The sequence below is a fragment of the Phacochoerus africanus genome, chromosome 4, assembly GCF_016906955.1.
Source record: "Phacochoerus africanus isolate WHEZ1 chromosome 4, ROS_Pafr_v1, whole genome shotgun sequence".
Lineage (NCBI taxonomy): Eukaryota > Metazoa > Chordata > Mammalia > Artiodactyla > Suidae > Phacochoerus > Phacochoerus africanus.
The window spans coordinates 100422164-100449739 of record NC_062547.1 but is presented as its reverse complement, the minus strand read 5'-3'; the positions used below and the strand labels follow the sequence as shown (position 1 = coordinate 100449739).

The 27576-nt window shown below is 33.9% G+C and overlaps 1 long non-coding RNA gene across 8 annotated transcripts in view; it reads left to right on the top strand.

Moving 5' to 3' along the window:
- Positions 1-27576, top strand: part of LOC125126167 (uncharacterized) — a 150329-nt gene that overhangs the window by 41617 nt on the left and 81136 nt on the right. For 7 of the 8 annotated variants that reach the window (XR_007134532.1, XR_007134533.1, XR_007134530.1 and 4 more), the window contains exon 5: positions 6809-6929. The exons of the other annotated variant lie outside the window; for it this stretch is intronic. This is a non-coding gene — a long non-coding RNA (uncharacterized LOC125126167). The remainder of the gene's footprint in view (positions 1-6808; positions 6930-27576) is intronic. 8 annotated transcript variants of the gene reach the window in all.

The following is a 27576-nucleotide window of genomic DNA, read 5'->3' as shown; positions in this document are numbered from 1 at the left end:
TCTGAGGGCTTCAAAGCAGTTTTTAGTGTTGGAATGTGAGAGAACTAAATGAATGCTAGAAACAGATAGGTTTCCATGAGGATAATCTGCAGTGGTCTAAACCCTTGAAATAAAAAGAAATGGAATCCAGTAACATCTTGATGGAGAATAGACCTCAACCCTACTGAAGATCTTACCTTTTTTTTTTTTTTTTTCGTTTTTAAACAGATGATGTACACTTATCAGGCGTATTCTTCTTCAGTGGAAGAGGATATTCAGTATTGATGAGTTTCCATTTTTTTCCATGGCACGTTTGCCCTCCCCCCCGCCCCCTAGTTCCCAAAATACCACTCTTGCCTGTATATAAAATCAATGACAACTATAATATATATTTTTGAAATAATTCCAGTGGTGATTTTTAAAACATTCAAGATAAATTTATCGCATAGCAATTTAGTAAGTTAATTGGCAGCCCAGAGTACATTTATGGTCGTGAGGCATATTCTAGAAACTTTTTGGATTGCATATGATAGGCTTGCCAAAAAAGCTTATCATAGATAGATCAATCCCTATAGGTCTTAAGATCCTTTCTCACTGGCCTGCCTATAAATAAGTTGCTTTATTTTTTTCTTTTTGTCTCTCTTTATTCCTTGCTTCTTGCACATTTATTCTCTTATGTATATTAGCTTCTTAATGGTGTTTTAAAATTTAATATTTCAAAATTTACCAATACATTTATTTTTACATTATTGTATTTTTTCTTTTCCTCCCTTCCCTTCCCTCATATTTCTTCTTCTTCTTTCTTCTTTTTTTTTTTTTTTGTAATGGCTGTAGCTGTGCCACAGAATGGCCAAAGAAAGGGCCTTATCACAAATGAGCAAAGTTAAGGTCCTGTTTCTTCAGTTTCTCTCTAGTGGGTGTTTTAGTCAGTCTAAGGATGGCCTCCCTAACACTACCTACCTAGTGACATGTGGGCTAACTTTCTCTAATATACTTTCTGCTCTACAGATGTCGTATTCATTCTTTTGGAAAAGATAGTGCTTTCTATAACTGCATATCATTCAACTTTTATGGGTATTTGTTTTAAAACCTCTGATTGCTGAAATAGTTGTTGGCTTTTAGACAAATAGAGAACCAAGAGCTAAGAGAGTCCCTCTTGGGAAATCTTCCATGTAGTGTGCCTGGTGTGACCTTGCAGGTAAGTTCATGGGAGGAGGACCAGTAAAGGTTCTAAGTAAAACTCTTGGTAGCTCTTACACCAGTCTGGTTCTAATTTAGTTATTTCCTAGGTGATCCTTTTACTTGGCAGGATTTTGGGAGTATCCTTTGGATGTAAGGACTTCCTATCTTTTTTTCCTAATTATTTGGATTAAGAATGTATTTATGGGAGTTCCCGTCGTGGCGCAGTGGTTATCGAATCTGACTAGGAACCATGAGGTTGCGGGTTTGGTCCCTGCCCTTGCTTAGTGGGTTAACAATCCGGCGTTGCCGTGAGCTGTGGTGTAGGTTGCAGACACGGCTCGGATTCTGAGTTGCTGTGACTCTGGCATAGGCCGGCGGCTACAGCTCAGATTAGACCCCTAGCCTGGGAACCTCCACATGCCGTGGGGAGCAGCCCAAGAAATAGCTAAAAGACAAAAAAAAAAAAATAATAAAAAAATTAAAAAATAAAAGTTAAAAAAAAAAAGAATGTATTTATGATTACTAAGTAAAGAAAATGAAAATCCTGGTACTAGGAATTCCATGATTCTAAAATATGGAAATGGGATTTATTTTTATTAAAATACCCCCCCCCCCACCGCCGACCTCCTTAGGGCTGCACATGCAGCATTTGGAAGTTCCCAGGCTAGGGGTCGAATCAGAGCTGCAGCTGCCGGCCTACACTATAGCCACAGCAACACAGGATATGGGCCACGTCTGCAACCTATACTGCAGCTCACAACAATTCTGGAGAATTTATCCCACTGAGCGAGGCTAGGGATTGAATCTGCATCCTCATCGATGGGAACTCCCTGCTTTCTTTTAATGTTAAATTGAGAAAGCCTTTATTTTGTTATTTTTATATCATTCTTACTGGAAATTTTTCATTCTATTCATCATTGAGTCAATAAGATCTTAATGTGAAACGAGTCGCTATAGTAGGAAAAACATAAATTGTAGTATTAAAATAGCTGGATTGGTAGCCTCACTCTATTATTTCTTAATCAAGTGACTTTGAGAAAATCAGTTTACTTTTCTTTTTCTTTCTTTTCTTTTTAAAAAAATTTTATGCGTGAACTATGCCATATAGTAGTTCCTGGATCAGGGATTGAATCCAAGCTGCAGCCACAGCAGTCCTTTAAGCCACTGTGCTGGGTTGGGTATTGAACCCACTGCTCTGCAGAGATTCAAGTCACTGCAGTTGGATGCTTAACCCACTGTACCACAGCAGAAACTCTTAGTTTGCTTTTCTTGTAGTTTTAGCTTCTTCATTTGTAAAATAGGAATGCCAATACCCCATAGGGTTATTATCAGACTCAAATAAAATATTCGTGAAGGTATTTTATAAAGTATAAAGAGGTATATATGTTTTGTATTCCAAGTAATAACAACTGTACTTGGTAAATTATTCTCTAAACACCCTATTTTGAGAGGCAGTAAAGTCATATTGCTTAAGTTTAAATTCCAAATCTTCTTACTGGGGGTGTGGCCTAATCTCTTAGTTTCACTGCTATTTTAAAAAATGAGAATGATATTAGTGTGTATCTCATAGGGTTTTTATGAAGATTAAGTTAGCTAATCTATGTCAAGTACTTCCAACAGTGTTCAGCACATCCAATAAATGTTACCTATCATTATTATTATTCTTAGATTTAAAAAGGAGGCTCTTTTCCTACATTAAAGACCATATTTACCATTTATCAAGTAGCCACTCTGTTGTGAAGTAATCTAAGCAATTAATTTAATTTTCCTTAATGATAAATACATATGCAAATGCAATGTTAAAGTTTTTTTCGTTTGAGAAAACTCATTTCAAATGATAGAATTCCTGATAAGGAATATACATATATTCCTCCTAGTATTTTGGCAAATTTATTTGTATTTTCAGTATAGAAAGGAAATTTAGGAAATAATTCCTGAAAATAAATCCATTAACTAATAAAGGACCCTTTGAAATGTGATTATGCACTAGTTTATTCATTCTTGAAATAAATTTTCATTTAAAAGATAATTTTAGCTACTTTTATACTCACTAATAATTTGTGAGAATTATTTATATAATCTGTTTTAAAGGAATCATCAAAATGATCAAAGCAGGAGCTTTGAAGGATTAGTTAAAACATGATGAAGATAATCAATTTAATGAAGTAATTTATTCAAGTAAATGACTAATGTAAGGTAAAATCTGACCAACAAAGACTAGTATTTTGAAAATACATTAATAACTAAAAGATTGTGTGATTTTTGTTGTGTGCTAATAAGTGTAGTAATATCTAGGGCAGATTGAGATTGATTTGTAATATTCAGGTTAAAAATTTATTCTTTTTCTATTCTCCATAGAAGGCATTATATATATACCACTTGTTACATTGTAAGTGCTTTCACATTTTGTGTGTTAATACTTCCGTGAAGTGTACAGTATAAAAGTGATTTAAATGTTTGATGATTGCTACACAGTCCAACACTGATTTCAGCCAGTTAGAATGTTGCAGTTTTGGCTTAATTATAAAAGGAGCCTGAGTCTCATGGTCTTTGTGACAACCCAAGGTCAGGTGACCTGGATATGTCCTGCCAAGCTGTTCCTGTGGAATAAATAGGCTGTTTGTAAACAGGATGGCTAAGCAGTCTCACAAGATTTCAAGTTCACAAAGTGTGAGGCAACTGGGTAAAAGGTCAAAGGTTAAAGGTAATAAGTCATTTTGGGCCTGTTCTTTTGTGGAGTCTTTGGCTGCCTTTCAGTCCGAGGTCTTGGAAATAGTTCACACACAGGCCTTTTGCCAAAAGACTACTGAGAGTTGGCTCAGACAGGATTCTATTACAAAATCCTCTCCCTTTCTTTCTCTTACTCTCTCTTTCTGTCTGAATTCTACTGTCTGAAATTTATAAAAATGCAATGAATTAAAAAAACTAAGTATATAAATGAGGCAACCAAGAAAATTCATGCCTTACATGAGATATCTAGAATGACTTTTTTTTTTTTTAGGGACAGAGATCCATAAACTGAATCTATTATGATAAATACTTGTAAAAGTGATTGCAAAGTACATTTTAGACAAAGAGTAAGCATATAAAAATAACAACAAAGATTAAAATTTTGGCAGGAAACTTGGGGCTATTGTAGGCTTTTTAAAAGAAGCACTATATATCTGTTCCACCTAAGCCACCAGAGGCAGTCTTTAGACAGTTTAGTGAGATATTTTAATTAATGAACTCTTCTACTATTGTATGTTGGGCTATTGTTAAAATTTGCTGTGTATTATGAGGAAAAAAAAGTATAATTAGACTTACTCAAAATTTCTCATCTCCCTTTAGATTTATGCTGTTGTTATTCTTGCTCAGTCAGAATTCATTATAGGAATGGAAAAAAAAAAGTGAACATTAGATTTACCTTCTCTGGCATTAAAACTTAGCTTGAAGAGCTTTCTTCAGGTCCTTGGCCATTGTATTTGTCTGCATTATTAGTGTGTTTTCTTCTGTTTGTATACTACTACAGAGTTACAATTTCTATCTTGGCCTTTGGAATATTTTTATCCTTGCATTTGAAATACTTTATCAGTAAAGATGTGGGCAGTGGATATTCTTAAGGGCAAAGAAAAGAGAATAGATGGCAAAATAACCATTGCCAAACAGAAAGTTTGAGCTGGAAGCCATTCTAACTGGGAAAAATTAAAACATTTCATTAGGAAACTTAGTGTAGCGTCTAGTGGAAACCAAAGCATGCAGTTTGGATCATAATGAGTGATACCTTGGCTTTCATTGTTTTACTGAACTGATGAGGATGGGTGTGGGAAGGATGGGATTTTTTCCAGTGTATTTCATAAAGTCTGATTTCTTTTTGCCTTGTAGAACAGTGAAACAAATCCATTTGTCTTTTAAAAAGAATTTTCTGAGCATATCAACTCATAGGTCTTGTCTTTACCCTCTTCAGAAAATTCTAAAAGAAAAAAATTTCTCTGAAGTTTGAGAAATTATTTGCCATTGTTTTCCTTTCCTTAAATTTCTTAATATCAGGAACATGCTGTATAAAGCAGTATAATACATTTATTGATAAACAGCTTTCTCTTTTCTGTTTTTTTTTTTTTATTAAACAGAATGACAGTTTATGTTCCTTTGTTTATTGACTTCCACTAGACTGTGGACTGTGTTGAAGAAATTAGAAAATGACAACTTTTAAAATAATGCATTTTATTTTAAATACAACCTATACAAATATAGATCTTTAATAAAAAGATCTATATTTTTTCCCATGTAAAGGTTTTCAGAGAAAAATTTGAAAAATATTTAGTCCTTTTAAAAAATTAAGAAAAGTAAACTTTTAACAAATCACTGAGCCTTTCTGAATCTATTTTGTCATAGAGGCTACTAGCACTCAATCTTTAAGGTTTTTCCCAACTCCAAACTAAGCTGCATCTCACCAAATGTTTCTAGGACTAAAGAACTCTCTCATTTGCTCAATTTGGTATTTCTGTCCTTTTTCTCAGTGAATAAAATGTTAAGGAGAAAATGAATAACTCCATGAACTATGAAAGATGCCATGAATCCATTTTTAAAGAGAAATTAGCTGGAGTTCCCATCATGGCTCAGTGGTTAACGAATCCGACTAGGAACCTTGATGTTGTGGGTTTGATCCCTGGCCTTGCTTAGTGGGTTAAGGATCCAGCGTTGCCATAAACTGTGGTGTAGGTTGTCAGCTACAGCTCCAATTAGACCCCTAGCCTGGGAACCTCCATATGCTGCAAGTGCAGCCCTAGAAAAAGACAAAACAAAAAACAAAAAGCAAGAAACAAAACAAAAAACAAAGGAGAAATTAGCATTGTATTTCCTTGTTTGCCACTCTACTCTTGCTATTATTGGAGTTAATATCATTGGTCCTGCTTCTGCTGCCTCAGATGATAGACAAAGACTAGGCTGATGAGGCCAGTAAGTAGCACTTCTGTAACACCTTAAAGAAAGGGCTAGGCGATCTCTGGTGGAATCAGAGATTCATATTTCTGGCACAGAAATCTCCATAACAGTCATGAATCAAACGACCATTTGAAAACCTCCCAATTAGGCAGAACCTCTGATTGAAATTAAAAATATGGATATTAGGTTGTTCCCTTATCTTGGTTATTATGAATAATAATGCAAAGAACACAGGAGTTCTGATATCTTTTTGATAATTGTATTTTCGTATTCTTTGGATATATACCCAGCAGTGGAATTACTGGATCATATGGTACTTCTACTTAAATTTTTTTTTTTTTGGCTATGCCCATGAAGTTCCCTGGCCGGTGATCAAACCCGTACCACAGCAGCAATCCAAGCCCCTGCAGTGACAACGCTGGATCCTTAACTGCTGCACTGCAAGAGAACTCTCTACTTTAAATTTTTTTGAGGAATCTTCATACTGTTTTCTACAGTGACTGCACCAATTTATTTTCCCACCAACAGCACACAGGGGTTCCCAGTTTCCTTTGGCAATTCTTTTATGGTTCCATACACATTTTAGGATTTTTCTATTTCTATGAAAAATGCCATTGGTATTTTGACAGTGACTTTATTGAATATGTGGATTGCTTTGATGTGGATATTTTCTTGTTTGCTTGATATATCAGTGTCACTCAGCTAGTTTCCACATTTCTTTTAGAGGGAATTGCTCTGTGTATAACTGGATTCATTGTGCCCATGAGAGGAGCAAAGTTCAGGAGCCTCCTGTATTGTCATTTTGGACTGGAACTCAGAAGCAAGTTTTGATAGAAAATCTTAAAGTAAGCATTCTGGACATCATGCGTATGATACATAACTGGTATTCCATTCTGTTTCCAGCTCCAGCCAGGTAAGTTTCTTTGTATGATACACAACTGGTATTCCATTCTGCTTCCAGCTCCAGGCAGGTAAGTTCCTTTGTAGCTGAAAAGTGTGTCAGCTTTTTTCGTTTTTCAGTGTCCCTCAATGGGACACACCCACAGTGGAATATTATTCAGCCGCAAGAAAGAAGGAAATCCTGCCATTTGTGACAGCATGGACCTTGAGGGTACTATGGTAAATGAAGTGAGCCAGACAAAGAGAAATATTGCATGGTATCCCTTATATGTGGAATCAAACAAACAAAATTCATACTCTTAGGAACAGAGAGGAGAAAAATGGTTACCGGGGACTGAGAGGTAAGGGAAATAGGGAAAGGTTGGTAAAAGGGCACAAGCTTTCAGCTGTAAAATATGTAATGCCTGAGATCCTCTGTAAAACATGGTGACTATAGTTGATAACGATGTTTTTAAAAAGTGCAGCTATTATAGATATTAGAATATGAATTTCAGACTATCATTTTGACCTCTCTGATTTATTTTAGGGCAAATCACTTAACATGTTTGAGTCACAGTTTTTAATTTGTAAAATGGTTATAGGGCTAATGTAAGAATAAAATGTTAATTTTTAAAAAGAACCTGTCTAAACTATAAACTTACTATAAAGGTTACCCACTGCTTTTGCAAAGTGTGGAAGTTGTGAATATTTATACAAAATAGTTAAAGAAAATAACTTTATCCCTTTTCCTGCAACATAGCAATTTATTGCTTATATTTTATATTAATAGGAATACATGAATAAAAATGAGGTTCGAGGTTTAGTATAAGTTCTAAATTCACAGCTAGAATTCCTGATCTTCAGCATCTCCATAATATAAATTAATTTCTGTTTGAAAATTAGGCATCATATTATTAAATAATTTACCTATGACCACTTTGGCTTTGATCCCCCAGAAAAGAGAAGCAGCAAATTATAGGTACTTTGAATAAACTATAAGGGAAAAAAGAGCATTAAAATTTTTATTTGGTACAACTCTGTGTCAGTTAAGACAATTGCCAAATTTGTCACTCATTCTATAATCTACATGTTACTGAGTCAGTGGTAGATACTAATCAATTTTAAGCTTTTTGTTACCTTTTACCTTTCTTCAAGCATTTTATTTTATCTTATTTTATTTTATTTTTTTGGTTTTTTTTTGGGGGGAGGGGCTGCATCTGCAGCATGCAGGAATTAAAGGGCCAGGGATTGAACCTGTGCCACAGCTGTAGCCTGAGCCATGGGAGTGATAACACCAGATCTGTAACACACTGCACCACCCAGGAAACTCATCAAGCATTTTAAAGAACTTTTTTTGGAGAACTTTTAAAAAATTTTATTGAATTATAGTTGATTTACAATGTTGGGTTAATTTCTGTTACACAACAAAGTGATTCAGTTATACATATATATAAACATTTTTTGTCAGATCCTTTTCCCATGTAGGTTATTACAGAATATTGGATAGAGTTCCTTGTGCTATGCAGAGGTTTCCATTGACCATCCATTCCATATACAATAGTGTGCATGTGCCAGTCCTAAGCCCCCAATCTGTCCCTAACCCCTGCCTGTCCCCTTTGGTAATTATGTTTGTTTTTAAAGTTTGTGAGTCTATTTCTGTTTTGTAAATAAATTCTTTCATATAATTTTTTTTCCAGATTCCACATATAAGTGGTATCAAGCATTTTGTATTGTCATTTGGCCATTTTCAGCATCAGTATAGTTACCAGTAACTTTGGTGAGCCCTAGACCTTTAATATGGGACTGCTTTAGGAAATTTTATCTCTTTATTTCTCTGCACTAAAAACAGCAGCTGTACCAACTACTATTTGCATTATGTGAGACTAAGTAGTCTTTAGAGTCACTAATCCAGGATAGCCAGCTTATGTTGAAGAAGACTGTACATACTATACATACACCTACACACACCACCACATATAGTACTACATACATTCATACGTATAATTTTCTTCATCATAATTCATATTCTCTTTTGAATTGTATTAAGCCAAAAATAAGAATTACTTTTAATGCTGTTCATTTTTTTATTAATGGCTATTTTTTGAAGATATAGAATTAGTTGTATCTTCACTCTTTAAATTCGTAAATAAGCAAAATATAGAACATTTCAAATTCATACTATTGAAGGGTTTCTCTCGGAGTTCCCATCGTGGTTCAGTGGTTAACAAATCCGACTAGGAACCATGAGGCTGTGGGTTCAACCCCTCGCCTTGCTCAGTGGGTTAAGGATCCAGTGTTGCCATGAGCTGTGGTGTAGGTCGCAGACTCGGCTCTGATCCAGCATTTCTGTAGCTATGGTGTAGGCCTGCGGCTACAGCTCTGATTAGACCCCTAGCCTGGGAACCTCCATATGCCGCCGGTGTGGCCCTAGAAAAAGACACACACACACACACACACACACACACACACACACACACACACAAAAGAAATGTTCCTCTCAGGTATTTAGAAGATATAAAATGTATTACATTTTTATTAGTAGATCACCTCATGTGTTTATTGATGAAGTATTGTGGCATTTCCAATTACTTGATTTTGCAATTAAAATTTTTATTTTGATCAAAGAAATATATAAAAGTCACAACTCTTTTTTTTTTTTTTGGAAATTGGAAAATATGGAAGCTTTAGTTTACCATGAAAGGCAAATGTTATGTTATTCTGATGTTTCAGTCTTGACCGTCATCTTGAATTTGCTCATGTAAACAATTTCCTTTGTCTTTGATGGAGGATGAGAGCTCATTTGGGTTCATTAGAGTCTCCATCACGTCTGGGGCAAGTCCACTTCAGAATGGGCTGTGTTACTCTTAAAAGTGCTCTTAAATTAAGAATCTCGTCCTAGATTAAATACTTTCTAATTTAGGTCAAGGCATTCTTCATTTAGTAGAACTTATATATTTCTTCCTCTTGAAAGAAAAAGAATATTAATAAAGTTTTTGCTCAATCTTATTAAAATTTCAGTGGTTATTCTACTATCCAGGAATTTTCCTTTTGGTAATTGAGTGTGGTAAATATGTAAAAATGATACTGTGCATTTGACAGCTTTTTCAGGTGTATTTGGCATTCTTTCTTCAGAAAAAGGAGAATATGGAAGCATTTGTAAAGAGTGGAGACTACCCAAAACAAATTATTTCCAACTTAGAAGATGCAAAAGTACAAAACAAAAACTAAAAAAAAATTAAGTAAAATTTAATTAAAAAATGTCCTCCACATATATGTATGTATTTATACAATTTTTAAAGGTTACACTCCATTTACGGTTTTTATGAAATATTGGGTACATTCTCCGTGTTGTAGAATTTAACCTTGTAGTCTGTCTTACACCCAGTAGTTTGTACCTCCCACTCTCCCTTACTTATACTCCTCTGTCTCCTCCCACTGGTAGCCACAGGTTTGTTCTCTGTATCTGAGTCTATAAAAATAAAATTTTAAACAATCTTCAGTTTTTGAGCATATGGAAACTATTATAATAATATGTCTATATGCAGTTCCCTTTTTAAATAGGCAGATCACATTTTTCTTTTTTTCTTTTTAGGGCTGCACCCACAGCATGTGGTAGTCCCCAGGCTAGGGGTTGAATCAGAGCTACAGCTGCCAGCCTACATCATAGCCACAGCAATGTGGGATCCAAGCCATGTCTGTGACCACAGCTCATGGCAATGCCGAATCATTAACTGACTGAGTGAGACCAGGGATCAAACACGCATCTTTGTGGGTCCTAGTTGGGTTTGCTAACGGCTGAGTCATGAAAGGAACTTCCGTGTTTTTATTTTATTTTTTATTTTATTTTATTCTTTGTCTTTTTAGGGCCGCACCCGTGGCATATGGAGGTTCCCAGACTGGGGGTCGAATTGGAACTACAGCTGCTGGCCCACATCATAGCCACAGCAACACAGGATCTGAGCCGCATCTGCTACCTACACCATAGCTCACGGCAACACCAGGTCCTTAACCCACTGAGCGAGGCCAGGGATCGAACCCGCAACCTCATGGTTCCTAGTCAGCTTCGTTTCTGTTGTGCCATGATGAGAACTCCCTGCATTTTTATTTTTCAAGTATGTGATTTACATGAAGTTTAATAGGATCTGTATATTACCATAAATAATAGTGCATGTGAATTTGTCTCTTAAAAACCCTTTGAGTCTTAGCATTGAGGCTCTAGATACAGTAATAGTCAATTTGTCTTTCTATAAATAGGATTTTTAAAAACCTCAGTAGAAATATCAATTTGTACTTAGTCATCATGATGAGTAATATTCTAGAATTTTTCTCTTAGTTTAGACTTCTTAGATGTTATTTTAGTCTAATTTTTCAAACACGCTGTATTAAAGTATTATGTTGAACAAAATAGGTAGTAGCAGCTTTTATAGAATCCTTTCCTGTAAGAGAGCACACATCTTCCTTGTAATCAAGATGGATATCTTCCTTTATGTCAAACTTTAAGAATTACCAGGCAATAGCAAAATACATGGGGCTCTAACATGCATGTCTGTATAGAAAGCATTATTTTAGAGGGTCTTCCTTTAGAAAATTTCATATACATTTATGTGTACTTCCATATACTTTAGTTGGGATGATGTATATACTAACAAGTAAGTTATTACCAAAATATACAGCGGAGAAATAGAAATTAAGGGTCCTCTCAGCATCATAAAGTGTGGCAGTTTTTTGTGTCTATCATTATTTCCATACACTGAATATTCGTGTGGATACATACCTTCATGTTTTCTATTTTAGTGACATATGTAATAGAGTTATATATTTTCCTTACTTAAATATGTATATGGAGACTTGGCCAAAAAGTTAAAATAGTCCACCTAATGAATGTGAGTTGGGAGTGAATGTGAGGTATAATCTCTTCCTGTCAGTATCAGTTCTTTTATGAGTGCTAGGCCAAGTGTGGTTCTAGGATTTAAAGACAGGTGTATATTTTTAATACAAAATGAAATGCAAGCCAATTAATTTATCTGGTACTCAATCAAAGAGGAAAGGTAATGTGCTATGAGAGAAAGTATGTTTGTCTTCATGTGCCATTTCCCTAAAGGATTTTGATCATTCACAAAATTTCCTTATATGCTGAGTTTAGATCCTAATCCCTGAGAAAGAGGCTACTTAACTAGCGGTTTTTTTGGTTTAATTAAAAAATTTAGTAGGAGTTCCTTTGTGGTGCAGCGGGTTAAGGATCTGGCATTGTCACTGCAAGCAGCTTGGGTCGCTGCTGTGGCGAAGCATTTGATCCCTGGTCTGGGGACTTCTACCTATTATAGGTGTGGCCCCAAATCCTTTAATAGTCTACTGGGCTATTTTAATGTACTTTAAATCGACTTTTTTATATAATGATTTTTATTTTTTTTCCATTATAGCTGGTTTACAATGTTCTGTCGATTTTCTGCTATACAGCATGGTGATCCAGTTACACACATGTGTGTACGTTCTTTTTTCTCACATTATTATGCCCATCATAAGTGACCAGACATAGTTTCCAGTGCTACACAGCAGGATCTCATTGCTGATTTCTGCGCCAGCCTCTACTGTGATGATTTCTCATATGCATATTGTAGGGAGCCCAAAGTAGCATAATACTGTGGGTTAAATTATCAGTTCTGACATAGATCCCCCTTAAGCCAGACCAGTTTCTTTACTGCTACCACCCTACATTTGTGTATGGATGTTTTTTTTTTTATTTTTATACAGTGTCCAAAGTACTTTTAGCATGTATATCACTTAATTTTTCCTGTCATGTAATTGTTACTAAATTTTTGAGTAAATGAACTGTCACATGAATGTAATGATTCTCATTTTAAAGGTAAAGAAACGTAAGTGTAGCTGAAAACAGATGTATTATCTTGGAATATAAAGATCTGGGTTCATATACCACTTCTGAAATCATGTGGATTTGGAATTGAAAAAATCTTGTCTTTTGAGTATCTGTTTTCTCATCTGTAAAATGGGGTTTTGAAGGTTATTGGGAGGATTAAATGAAATTACCTATGTGAAAATGTTTTAAACTGTAAATATAAACATAACATGCAAATATAAAGCCAGGGTTACAGTATTCTACTACATTACCAATTGTAAATCCATCAGTTTATAATATGTTGGAAAAGAACAGTTGTGTTCTGTTTTTGTTTTGTTTTGTTTTGTTTTTTGCTTCTTTTTAGGGCCATACCTGCAGCATATGGAAATTCCCAGGCTAGGGGTTGAATCAGAGCTGCAGCTGAGGCCTATGCCACAGCCACAGCAATGCCAGATCCGAACCGCCTCTCTGACCTATGCTGCAGCTTGTGGCAACACTGGATCCTTAACCCACTGAGCAAGGCCAGGGATCGAACCCACATCCTCAAGGATATCAGTTGGGTTCATTGCTGAGCTACGACAGGAACTCCCTAGTGTTTTTTCTGCTGTTTCCATATGACTTAAGGTCTAGAGACACTAAGTCTACTTACTATTAAGTCTGTTTTATATTATTAATATTTGTCATGAATGCAGTTTTGTAAAATTCTTGCTCAAACTTCAAAGGTCATTTTATGCCTGTAATGCATTGTAGAGGTCCTTTGAATGAATGCTTCTCCCCGCCCCCCGCCAAGTTCATACTTATTCAGATTTGTAAACTACAAAGAGAGTTATAAATAGGTAGGTTACTCACAAAGTTTCATTATTCCTCCTTTAACCCAGTCTTTCCCAGAAAAGGTGATGACACACTTAGTGATCAATTTGTTTATTTTATTCATCTCTTCTGAAAAGAATATAAACCTGATTAGTTATGACATTTAAATTTTATGATAGGAGTGTATGAAAATAAGTTGCCTAATTATTTTTGCCCAGTAACATTCTAGATATATAAGAAAATACTTCATGTTTCTTAAATATTTCTTTCTCATGATATTTTTGAGGGTATTATGCAGTTACATAGCTGAATTTTTTTTTTTTGCCTTTAATATCCCATTCATTGTACCTTAAAACAATAGGATTGTTCTCTAAAACCTACAGTAAACAGATAAGCTAACAAAAATCAAACCATCACAGCAGAAAATAGAAATGGAATTATGTCATTAAATAAAAGAAAAAAAGTTTTGAGAAGGATATAGAGGACCAATAGGAGATATCATCAGTGTGTTTCTTGCTTGGTAGTTGTTTTCTTTTAGGAAAAATCTTATCAACTGGAGAGACTTGCTCTTTCTTTGAAGCTAGCTCTGGTTTCTCTGAAATCTGATTTTGTATTCCCAAGGCTCCACTCTGTAATGCCAGTACAAACACACATTAGCAGCTGTTCAACACTTTAAAGAGTTATCAAGAAGGTATAAAGCAATTACATACTTTGTTTTAGAACCTTGAGAAGGTTTTAAAAAACTTCTGGAGTAGTAGGAAGGGGAAAAATAAGAATGAATATACTTTATGAAAAGTGTATATCAAATAATAATGTGAAGTAGTTGAGACGATTGTATTCTATCAGCAAGAGATTCAGGAAAATATTCCCATTATAATTTATAAACTAAGTACATGATAGTTTGTATTAACTATATAGTTTAGTAAGTCTGCTACCAGGTTTCTTTTTCTAGTTTGATAGATATGTGCTATTCTAGTGAATCTTTTTATTAGTCCATTGTATAGTGAAAGAAATGTAGTAATTCTAAATAAAATAGTGAGACCTCTTTTTTGATGATATGAAGGACTCTATTCTGTTTTAGTTTCTTAACTTCACAGAGGTATCCTGCTGGTATAATACTTAGTATTACTGCCCTGAGTTTCAAATGTCTCTAACTTTACCTTATTGTTTGTGGTGCAATGAAAAGATGGAGAGTCAGAACATCTGGGTTTCAGTCCTGGCTTTTCTACTTATTATTTGTTTTGCGTTTTTGGCAGTTCACTTAACTTCTCTTGCCCTTGTGTCCTTATTTGTAAAAGAGGGCTAATAGTACTGACTTATAACTCACAGGGTTGCTGTGTAGCTCAAGTGAGAATTTATGTAAAAATGCCTTGTAAATTGTAAAGTGCTATTAGATATTCCACATAAAATACTTTCTTTAGAATGATAAAGGCTAAAGAGAAAAATGTGCAAAGGTAACTTAATATTATTTGTATTTAAAAGCATTCATATGAGTGATACGAGCCATAATCTTTATTAGGTAGGGTGGGAATACTCCAGAAAGGCTACTGCTTTGTTTATTGTTAGTAGAGGATGAGAGAGAAGTTTAGTATAGGGTATAGATTTTATGTCATGTATATTCTTATTTTTGAAGTCTCTTTCAGCTCTAGAGTCTTGTAATCCTACTCTGTGACCTTGTTTACCTGTGTACCACATAGGAAAATACTCTGTGTATGCACATACATGGCACAGTGTATCTACATGTAATGCATGTAACATTATGTCTGTGTATACCGAAGTACTGCAGTAGGTATACTAAGAGTTTCTTTTGGGGAGAGAATTTCATTCATTTTTTACATTCATTTTTGTGGTTTTTTAATCAGGAACAAGTTAATTGCCCTGGCTCTAATATTTAACCACATTAATTATGAAAACTTGGCTATCAATTTGTTAATGTCATGCTTATTATTTATTTATTGATTTCATATTATGTGCCTTTTCAGCAGGTCCTAGAAATCACTTGATGTAGATATTAGTAAGGATGCATTATGTTTTAGGTTATTACCTTAAACTTAGCTATAAAGAGATAAAATTGGTATACACAGGAGATAAAAATGATATACTTCTTGGATACACAGCTGTCCTTTGAGGGAGATTTCTGACATTATCTCTAGTCAGTCATCTATTTATTGAGGTTCAATTTATTTAGAGCAGAGGAGAGATTTTCTAAAAGTGAAACAATATTTTGCTGTTAATATCATCCATTGATTAACATGTATTTATTGATGATTTACTCTGTCAGACACTATGCTAGATGCTGAGGATAAATTATGATTACTTATAATCTAGTGAAGGAGGTAGACAATCAGATAATTTCAGAATTAAATTTAAAATTGATTATTAAGGAGAGGTATTGGTCTTGTGAGAACACACATTTGAGGGAAATAAAAAAGCAGTAGGTACATATTTGAATGATAAAAAGTGGGAAACTACCTTCAGAAATCAATAGCAATTATTACATGTATCCTATGTATCACAGAATTCTAGTTATGAGTTTTGATGAAATTATGAGTAGGAGTAATTTCCTATTGGCCAAAAATAATTTTGATGTAATAAAGAATTATATGAACTAGATTATGAAAGCAATATTATATATAAAAATGGACCATTAGAGAAAACCCCCATGGTTTTATTTTATATGCTTAGAATTGGTACAGTAAATTTATATGTAAATTATTATTTCTTTACACATGTCACTTATACACAGTGTTTATTTGCCTTGAAAAGTAGGAAAATGCAACTTTGGAAACTATGATGCTAGCCAAAATAAAATTCTTTTTTTTATTTTTGTGGACGCATTAAGAATTTATATAATAATATAAATTATTATATTTTCATTGCACAACTTTTTTTGAAATTTAACTTTGTAACCTTATAAAGGAACAACATTAATTTCACTCTGAATTTTTCTGTTTTGCTTTGTCACATGAACTATTCATAATGTTTGAATTGTAGAAATTATAAGAAATTTTAAAAATAAAAAATTTTTGTTTTATAAGATATTTTTTATTTTTTCATAATAAACTCCTAAATCTAAATTTAAAGTTCCTTAAATTTAATTATTTAGCATTTTTGAGTCCCAGTTATACTGTGGTGTAATGATAGATCTGCTTCCCTAAATATTTTCTTTTTTATGACTGCATCCACAGCATGGGCCACAGCTGTGGAAATGCTGGATCTTTTAGCCCACTGCACCAGCTGAGAATTGAACCTGCACCCCCAAAGCGACCTGCATTGCTGCAGTTGGATTCTTAACCCACTGTGCCATGGTGGAAACTCTTCCCTAAGTATTTAATTAAATATGTAAGCAATAATTGCCGCATCTAAAATATTTTTCTTGCTAAAATGGAAAAAAGATATTTTAATACTATTTATATTCTTGTTGATTACCAAATGGAAGGTAATTTATAAATAATCCCAGAGTTTATATACTATCAGCCTTTCCTCCATTTATAGGAAAACTGGCCAGACTTATGACAGCACCTCTCACTTCATTATGTGAGCTCCCTGAGTGAATTTCATTAAAAAAATTATTTATTTATTTACTTGCTTTTTAATGCCACACCTATGGCATATGAAAGTTCCCAAGCTAGGGGTTGAATCTGAGCTACAGCTGCTGGCCTACACCACAGCAACATGGGATCCAAGGCACGTCTGGACATACACTAAGTTCACAGCAACGCTGGTTCCTTAAACCACTGAGCAAGGCCAGGGATAGAAACTGCACCTTCATAGATACTATTGGGTTGGTTACCATTGAACCACAACAGGAGCTCCTGAATTTCATTTTTGAGTGGGTGTTGGAGGTAAAAATCCCTTGCTGGATTGGAAGCTGGAAGAAGAAAATGTTTGCCTTTGGATTGTATATTTTAATCATAAGGATAGTGTCGCTTTTGTTCATCAACATGCCTCCCCCCCAGGCTGTTTGGCTATTTTTAATTAGATTTATCAAAAAGTTGCAATTTATTGCATGTATAATTTTTGGTATAGAATATTTAGTACTGGATATTGCTAGAAATGCCAAGCTGAAAATATTTTCTTCTTTCTTCTCTCTCAATCTTTGGATTTAAAATAAATGTTCTTTTAAGTAGCCCTGAATTTAACATTCAGCAGTGTTATCCTGGCTTTGAATATCTAGCAGATCATGAAAGAAAAGTTGAGAGTTTCAGACTGAATTGTTATTATATACTAAAATACACTGTAATCTTATCTATCAACTCCTGGTTTATGGTGGTCTCCATGAGGGTCAACTGTTGTAATTAGGATTAATGGACCGTAGAATGCTTTCCCCCCCTTTGGGGACATGCTGTTCCCCAATTTCCAATCCTTGCACTCTCCAAGGTTGAATTTTCCCCTCAGCTAAAAAAAATACTTATGTTCAATTAGAAAACTGCCCTCCTCCTCCTTATGGTTGGAAAGTTAATCACAGGAGACATTTGTTAAGTTCTACACATATTTTATGAAAGGTGATAGAGATCAAAAATGCCTCAATAGTTATGCCACCAAATAAATCCAAAAGCCAGAGATAATAACCTCCATTTCCTGTTATTTGTACCACCATCCAAAATGTAAGACCAGATCCTCACTATTTAGAAACAGTCATGCAGATCAGTCAGAATAGCCAAACTTCTCCAACCTGGACATTTCTGTCACACACTTAGTGTTGTAACTAAAAGCTCTGTGGGTGAATAGCATAGAGTGACCCAATTCTTCTACATTCTCTGGTTGCATGATGACACGAGAACACCGGAATGAGCTGAGATCTCTGGCTGCTAATGTGTGATGAAGCATAAATATACATTGTAACTATGCATAATTTTAGAACTTTCATGAGTTGAAAAAAACTCATGGGAGCAATGATGTAACTTACATAGAGAATCACTTTTTCTGTTGAGGGTGTTGGGATAGCCACAAGAAAATCAACCACCTACTACAAAAGCTTCCAGCTTTGATAAGTGAGATTTTTTTTTGAGAGCCATGGATCATGGAGTAGCTGATCATGTATCTTAACTCTCTTTATTTTTCTATTTGATGGACAATAAGAGGTAGAATCATGTAGCAGTAAGGAATTTGGGTTTCAGTTGTGCAGATTTTTGACACTTTGATACCAATGAATGATTATTCTAAGTAACTTACTAAGTATGTATTTGAAAGAAGAAAGTGATTGAAAATCGACAGTGAATTCAGACTCTTTAGTTCATCCTGTACAAATAAGGAAACTGAGGTGAATAGAATATAGAAAGTTAATGTGAACTGGTACTAGAAAGTTAATATAAACTTCTCCTGGTCTTAGTGTTATTTTCAGTTTTTTATTCAATATATTTATAATAGTTCTAATTTCTCCATATGTTACATTTAGAATCTAAGTAAAGTAATACATTTTTGAAATATCTTTGTTGACTTTTGAAAATTAATTGTAAAAATCATGTCAGTTAGAAACTATACAAGGATATTGTGTCACAGTTTGGATCTGTTGTCTGCATTTAACAATGTTATATGTGTTCATTGAGACTATACATATGATAGTTGATCTCCTGGGTTTTTAGCTCTCCAGGTATGATAAAGATTGAAATATCATTCCCTTTCAAAAAGTTATTTAAAAATTTAAATTAGTAAATATTTCAAAGAAACTAAAATTAGGTGAGTTTGAATTAGGAAATATTAGAAAAATTAAACTGGAAAGTATTTCAAATATACTAAAAAGACAAACATACTGAAAAATTTAACAAATATTAGTATTTTGACATATTTGTTTTATTTATTTTTGTTGTTTTAAAGAAACAAAAGGTCATAGAGACTGTAGAATCCCTTCATATTCTATTTTAGCTCACTTCACTTCTCCAGCAGTAAGCACTGTCCTCAAATTGGTGTGTATTCTTCCTCCAAGTTTTTATATTTCTTTCTGCGTATGTACCTATAAAGTATATATACCTGCTCTGCCAATGTGGTTAGCCACTAGCCATTTAAATTAAAATTTAAATACAATACATTATTGTATTTAAGTAAAATATATTAAATTCCTCAGGAACACTAGCCACATTATAAGTGTTTAATATCCACATGTGGCTTAGGCTACCATATTAGATAGTGCAGATACGGAACATTTTCATTACTGCAGAATGTTCTGACATATACCATTGCTTTCATGTTCTTAAACTTTATGCAAATGGTATCACATACTGTTCATTTTCTGGAGCTTGTTTGTTTTACTCAGCATAATATTTTTGAGATTTATCTATAATGACACACTGATTGATGGATATTAGGCTATTTCCAATTTTTAAAGGTTAAAATAATTTGCAGTGAGCCCTTTTATGTTTATTCCTTTACATGTGTAAAAAAGACGTGTAAAAATATCTTCAGGGTTTGCATTGGTTGGTTGTTATTGTTATCAACTTTGCATGATATGGCCCACTCATTAGCTAAAGTTGCTATACCTATTTATAATTCAACTAGCAGTGCTAAGATTTCCTTTTCCTCACCTATTTACTAATACCTAAAATTATTAGACTATAGTGTCAAATGTGAGTTTGTTTTAATTTGCATTTTCCTGCTATTTAGTGAGGATGAGCAACCTTTCGTGTATTTACTGGCCATTAGGATTTCCTTTTTTTAAATTAAGTAGATGCCTTTATGAAATGCACTTTATTTTATTTTTTAATTTTAATTTTTATTTATTTTTTCCGCTGTACAACATGGGGACCAAATTACACACACATGTATACATACTTTTTCCTCCCATTGTTGTGTTGCAAGGTAAGTATCTAAACATAGTTCTCAATGCTACACAGCATGATCTCATTGTAAATCTTTTTTTCTTTTTTTGCGTTTTAGGGCCATACCTGCAGCATATGAAAGTTCCCAGGCTAGGGGTCAAATTGGAACTACAGCTCCCAGCCTAAACCACAGCCACAGCAATGCAGGCAAGGTCCAATTCGTGTCTGCAACCTACACTACAGGTCATGGCAACGCCGGATACCTTATACACTGAGCAAGGCCAGGGATGGAACCTGCATCCTCATGGATACTAGTCAGATTCGTTTCCACTGCGCCACAGTGGGAACTCCAGTAAATCTTTTTTTTCTTTTTGATTTAGAAGTTCTTCATAGTAATTCACTTTTGGTTATATGTATTGTAAATTTGTCCCATTTTGTGGCTTGTCTTTTTACTTTGTTATGTCTTGATGTATAGAAGTTTTAAAATTTATTGTGTAAATTTTTTTTAGCCTTTCCCTCTAATGCTTGTACTTTTTTGGCTCTTGTTTAAGCTTTTACTATTTTGATGCCATACGGTTAATTTCCTGCTTTTTCCTCTTAATATCATTATAATTTTGCTTTCTAGATTTAGGGTTTTTAAATCCACCTGGGATTTATTTTATGAGGCAATAATCTAGTTTTTCCCCCATATGTATAACTAATTTTCTCAGCATCATTTAAAAAAATAATTTCTCCTTTCCCCAGTGACCTGTGTTGCCACCTTTTTAATCTTCAAAATTGTCATACGTAAATGGATCTCTTTCTGGGTTTTCTGTTTATGTGTTTAGGTTTGTTTATCTCTGTGCCAGTATCATGCCATCTCCTGCTTTATAATATGACAGTGGCTGTTCAGATAATCCTTTCCACCTTGTTTATCTTCAGAATTGTCCAATTTTCACTCTGTTCTCTCACATGTGAATTGTAGGGTCATAGTGTCAAGTTCTGTTAACAATCCCCAGGGGATTTCTGTTGGAATTGAATTTATAGAGTAATTTAGGGAGAACAGACATTTTTATGAAACTCAGTCTTTCCATCCACCAACATGGTATATCTTTCCATTCAGCTATATTTCCATTTATGCCCTGACAATAAAGTTTTATAATTTCCTTTATAGAAGTCGTACTCAGATTTCGTTAGGTATTTTCTTAGGTACATTGTGATTTTGCTTCTATTGTGAATGAGATCTTTTATTATATTTGTTTGGTTGTTTTTTATATACAGGAATGCTGTTAATTTTTTGTATATTGATCTTATACCCAGTAACCTTGTTGAACTGTATTACTAGTTTTGATAATGACTATTTTCCCCTAATCTTTAAGCTTTTAATACTTTTAAAATTGATTAGGATTTCCTGTGCAAGGTTCAACAGAAGCAGTATTAACAAAAATTTTCACCTTGTTTCTAACTTCAAATACTTAGAAAATGTTACTGTTACTGTTAAATACCAGATTAAGGGAATTTCCTTGTATTTTATTTTATTTTTTATTTATTTATTTTTTTGCCTTTTTAGGGCTGAACCCACTGGATGTGGAAATTCCTAGGCTAGGCGTTGAATTGGAGCCGCAGCTGCCTGTCTAGGCCACAGTCACAGCAACGCTAGATCCGAGCCACGTCTGTGACCTACACCACAGCTCACAGCAATGCTGGATCCTTAACCCACTGAGCAAAGCCAGGGATAGAACCCACATCCTCATGGATACCAGTAAGGCATGTAACCTGCCGAGTCACAGTGGGAGCTCCCATTTCCTTATATTCTTAGCTTGCTAAGAGGTTCTTAATAAAAGAGAATGTATGGATGTTGAATCTTTTCCTGTATTTTAAGAAAGATCATATTTTTTTTCATTAATATTTTGATGTAACAATTATATTAATAGGTTTTTAAATGTTAATCTATCCTTGAGTTCTGGGATAAACCTACTTGATAATGATGTAGTAACGTAGATAATGTATGTGTGTGTATATATATAGACATACAAATGATGTACAAAAACACACTTTGAGGGCGTTCCCATCGTGGCTCAGTGGTTAACAAATCCGACTAGGAACCATGAGGTTTCGGGTTCGATCCCTGACCTTGCTCAGTGAGTTAAGGATCCGGTGTTGCCAGTGAGCTGTGGTGTAGGTCGCAGATGTGGCTCGGATCCCGCGTTGCTGTGGCTGTGGTGTAGGCCGGCAGCTACAGCTCTGATTAGACCCCCTAGTCTGGGAACCTCCATATGCTGTGGGAGCAGCTCCAGAAAAAAAGACAGAAAACAAAACAAAAAAACAACAAAAAAACACACTCCGTGATTAAATTGATTAAATTTTCTATTGCTTTGTGTAGGATTTTAAAAATCTGTTAATAAATGAGATTGGTGTATAGTTTTTTCTTACATAGTTTTTATAATTTTGAGCATTAAGATTATGCTAGTCTTGTAAAATGAGCTGAATAGATTTTCCTATTTTTCTATTCTCTAAAATGTCGTTTAAAATAAGGATTACCTTTTTCTTTAAGATTTGGTAATACTTGTATATGAACAGCTTTGGGCTTATGCTTTCTTGCGGATAGATATTTGCTGATTTAAGTTTTTGATGTTCATGAACATATTCAGATTTTTTGACATTCTTCTTCAGTCAAATTTAGGTTACTTAAACAGGATGTCCCAAAAGTCTTGGTGCAGTTTTAAATTTGAATGACTTCAAGAGTATGAATGCCACCTCTTTATAAACTTATTTAGAAGTTTATATAAATTTATTTTAAGTTTTGTGGTTTTAAAATCACAAATATATATTTTTTTCATTCAGGGTTTGTAATCTTTCATAGGAGCTGACACAAAATATTAAAACATTTATTATTAATTCTTTTCTGGTTTTCCTTTTTTTGGTGCAATTTATTGAAGAATTTAGTTTACTAATCCGTAAAGTTTCCCATTGTGTTGGGAGGAGGCATATAAGATCTTGGAGTTCCTGTCGTGGCTCAGTGGTTAACGAATCCGACTAGGAACTATGAGGTTGCAGGTTCGATCCCTGGCCTTGCTCAGTGGGTTAAGGATCTGGTGTTGCTGTGAGCTGTGGTGTAGTTTGCAGAAGTGGTTTGGATCCTGCATTGCTGTGGCTCTGGCATAGGCTGGTGACTACAGCTCCGATTAGACCCCTAGCCTGGGAACCTCCATATGCCGCGGGAGCGGCCCAAGAAATAGCAAAAAGACAAAAAAAGACAAAAAAAAAGATCTGCTTGTTCATTTTGTTGTGCAGTAGTGAAATTGATCAGTAGTTTCAGGTATTGTCAGCCTGATCCATATATTATAAGTTCCCCATGTGCTTTTTATCTAATGATTTTAGCACCTGAATGGCCAAATTCATCGTATCATTCAGAGTTGTAAAGTCTAACTTTCTTTTTTATTTATCAGCGGAAACATTAAATAAAGAACTTGCCCTCGTCAACTATTCATTTATTCTGAGGTACAGTTAATAAAAGATAAGAAAAATAATGTCCAATCTTCCCTTTTACTTAATAGTTTTCAGAATAATAAGTGGTTCCCTAGCATCCTGTGAAGACAATATAAGTTTTTATTTTTTTATCATTATGAACACATGGGTTTTCAACATATTTAGTATCTTGATACTTTGAAATATCTTTTTACTAAAATTATTCCATATTTTACTGTCTCTTCAAGTTAGCTAATGAGCCCTTTTGACATAATACCATTAGTCTTTGGCTATGTTCTTCTTTTCTGGTACAGTATGCTATTTCAAGCTCATCTTACATTTTCCTACCCTAGATCTGGTATCAGCTGTACTAAGGTAACCCTAGTTCCTTTTAGTGCAAAATGGTATTTAGAGAACACCATCTGGATGATACAGTGCTCAGTTCTCTGGATTTGTCAATGTATCTAGGCCTTTTTAGTGGAAATATGAACAATAAGATGAACTTTTTTTTTTTGAGAAAAATACCTCATGAATTTATCCTGGTATTTCCATTTCACATTTGAGATTATGGGGTTTTTACCTAACTTTTTTTTTTTGGTGTGTTTGTGATTTTTTTTTTTTGGTTTTATTTTTATTTTGTTTTAATTGTTATTTCCCCAATACAATTTTTTTTTCTACTGTACAGTATGGTGACCCAGTTACACATACATGTACACATTCTATTTTCTCACATTAACATGCTCCATCATAAGTGACTAGACATAGTTCCCAGTGCTACACAGCAGGATCTCATTGCTAATCCATTCTAAAGGCAATAGTTTGTATCTATTAACCCCAGGCTCCCAACCACCCCACTCCCTTTCCCCTCCCCATTGGCCACCACAAGTCTGTTCTCCAAGTCCATGATTTTCTTGTTTATGTTTTTAACACATATGCTGAAAACACTGGTTTCTAGAGACATTAATATAATTATTTGCTCTCTATTATTTTAACAAGAAAACTTCCATTACTAATAATATGGTTACTGAAATCATTTAAAATTTCTTTGCAATTCTTTTGGTCTTTGTTGTATGTACCCCTAAGGACTTACAGTTAAATTACTTTGTTTTAAATTCACTTTTTGAAATAATTGCTCTCTATGTGTTTAGGCCATCAATTTAATACATATATTTGTCTGTTTCATTTTATTTTCACATTTTAAGGCTTGCTTTGTTTACATAGTTTCAAAACCAAATCTAGAAAAATAAGATAAATTTTGAGTAGTCTAATTTCTATTCTTCTCCCTTCCACTCTCTTCTCTCTTGTCCACAGGCACATAATTTAATTAGCTTTTAATTGATCTCTCTTTTTTTAAATGGAATCATGTGTTTATATATTTGTATTTTCTTTGTTAACACATGCATTCTATTCACATTGTTCAGTAACTAGCTTTATTATTTAATATTTCCTAGAGATCATACCATAACAGTTTATAAAAATTCTTATTAGGTTCTGTTTTTTATCTGGCATGAGTTTATTATACCATGCATGTAATGTAAATTTGAACCCCAAACCTATCTTTAGGGTTTACTGTTTCATGGGAAACTTTTTTATTATCTAGAGCTTTTGGCAGAAAACCAGCTTTCTCACTACTGTCCTGAGCTTGTGCACAGAGACTGTATTTTGTTTTTAATACTCTTTTTCATGGAATAAAGAATCTTTTTATTATCTGAACCTTTTACTCATATTAGAGTTATTTTCTAATTCCCCTACTTGTATGGGCCTCAAACCATATATTCTGTCTCTACGTAAAGACACTAAAACATCCCTCAGTTAGCATCTTAGCCTCTTGTAACTCTGGCTTTGAGTTCTCTTTTTGTTTCAGGAGTCTGGGTATTTCTAAGCTATGTATTATTATTATTTTTTGATTGTATTTTATCCAGCATTTCTTTGTGTTTGGAACAGGACTAATTCAGTTTGTCATCTTGCTAGAAGTACATTGACAGCATTTATTTTCTGTCACCCATGTCCATCATTCCTTTTCTGTACTTAGCTGGCTGAAGGGACATACGCATTCACACATATGAAACAATTTTATGAGGTATATCTTATGTGAAATTATTATGACATTTACTTCCCAAACCTCTCCCCTTTCTTTCACCTGAAAGTGTTATTGACCTTCTGTAATAGTTATTTTAAGATGGTTTTAATACATTCTCTTCCTTTTTCTCCTCTCTGCCTTGCTTTTTTTTTCTCTCTCTTAAGTAAAAGAAAAATTCATGTAGGGAACCTAGATCAACCAATCTTAGTGCTTCTTTCAAAAGACCAGTAAGTAAAGCCACAAGGCTTTTAGACAACAGCATTATAGTGAATATAAATTATTTTTAGTAAAATAGAAAAAATCTACCTGAGTATAATTTGTGGACACTAGTGCAGATTATTGGTTCAGAGTATTTCTAAAGTCTTTGAAGACTCATCTAATGACATTCATTCCTGTTTGATTTTATGTCTTTGTTTTACTTGTACTGCCCTCTAATTAGTGTTTTCCGTATTACTTTCTTTTATACTCCTCTATATGCAGGACAGGTGTTTCATTAAAACTGTATCTACTGTTGGCATGTCACATAGAGGAACTTTTATAATTTATACATTTCAATTAGATCTTTTGCTATGCATTTTTGTAAGTTAAAATATTAATATTAATATTAATATCAATATGGAGGCAATATTATATGCATTAAGTAGTTTGGAAATAAACATGTCATAGTTAAATCTTCAGATCCCTCAAAAATATCTGTAGCTTTCAGAAAAATTTTCCATTGGAGAATGACACATTTACTTGAAACTTTGAGCAGAGGTAAGAATTTTGCAAAAGTATGAGAAAAATTGTTTAAATCATTTCTAGTTTCTTTTTCCTTAAAATTAAAAAATTCAGTTATAATTAACATATAATATTATATTAATTTAAGGTGAACAGCATAGCATAGTGATTTGATATTTTTATACTTTACAAAATGATCATTGCCATAGAGCCGTTACCATCTGTGACCATACAGAGGTCTTACAACAATATAAGATGGTCACAGATGGTAACTGGCCTATTGCAGTGATCATTCTTGTGAGTTATGTGTTTTGTAGCTGCAAGCTTGTGTCTCATAATCCCCTTCACTTATTTTTCCATCCTTCAACCTCCCTCCATTCTGGCAACTACCAATCTGCTTTCTGTATGAGCTGCTGTTTTATTTTGTTTATTCATCTGTTTTGTTTTCCAGAGTCTACGTATAAATGGTTGTCATTTTTTTTGGTATCAGGGTGATGTACTCATAGAATAAGTTTGGAAGCATTTGTTCCTCTGTAATTTTGGGGGATAATTTGTGAAAGATAGGTGGTTAATTCTTCTTTAAATATTTGGTAAAATTCACCTGTGAAGCTCTCTGAACCTGGAGTCTTTCTTTTTCTTTTTTTTTTTTAATTTTTTGGTTACTAATTAGTTTTGTTACTAGTAATCATTCTATTCAGATTTTCTGTTTCCCCATGATTCAGTTTTGGAGTATTGTATGTTTCTGGGAATTTATACATATCTTCTAGTTTATCTAATTTGTTGGCGTGTGATTGTTCATACTATTGTCTTGATCTTTTGTCTTTGTGTGGTGTCAGGTGTAATTTCCCCTTTTCACTTCTGATTTTATTTATTTTAGTGCTTTCTTTTTTTCTTAATGAGTCTGGATAAAGGTTTGTAAATTTTTTTTTTTTTTGGGAACCAACTGC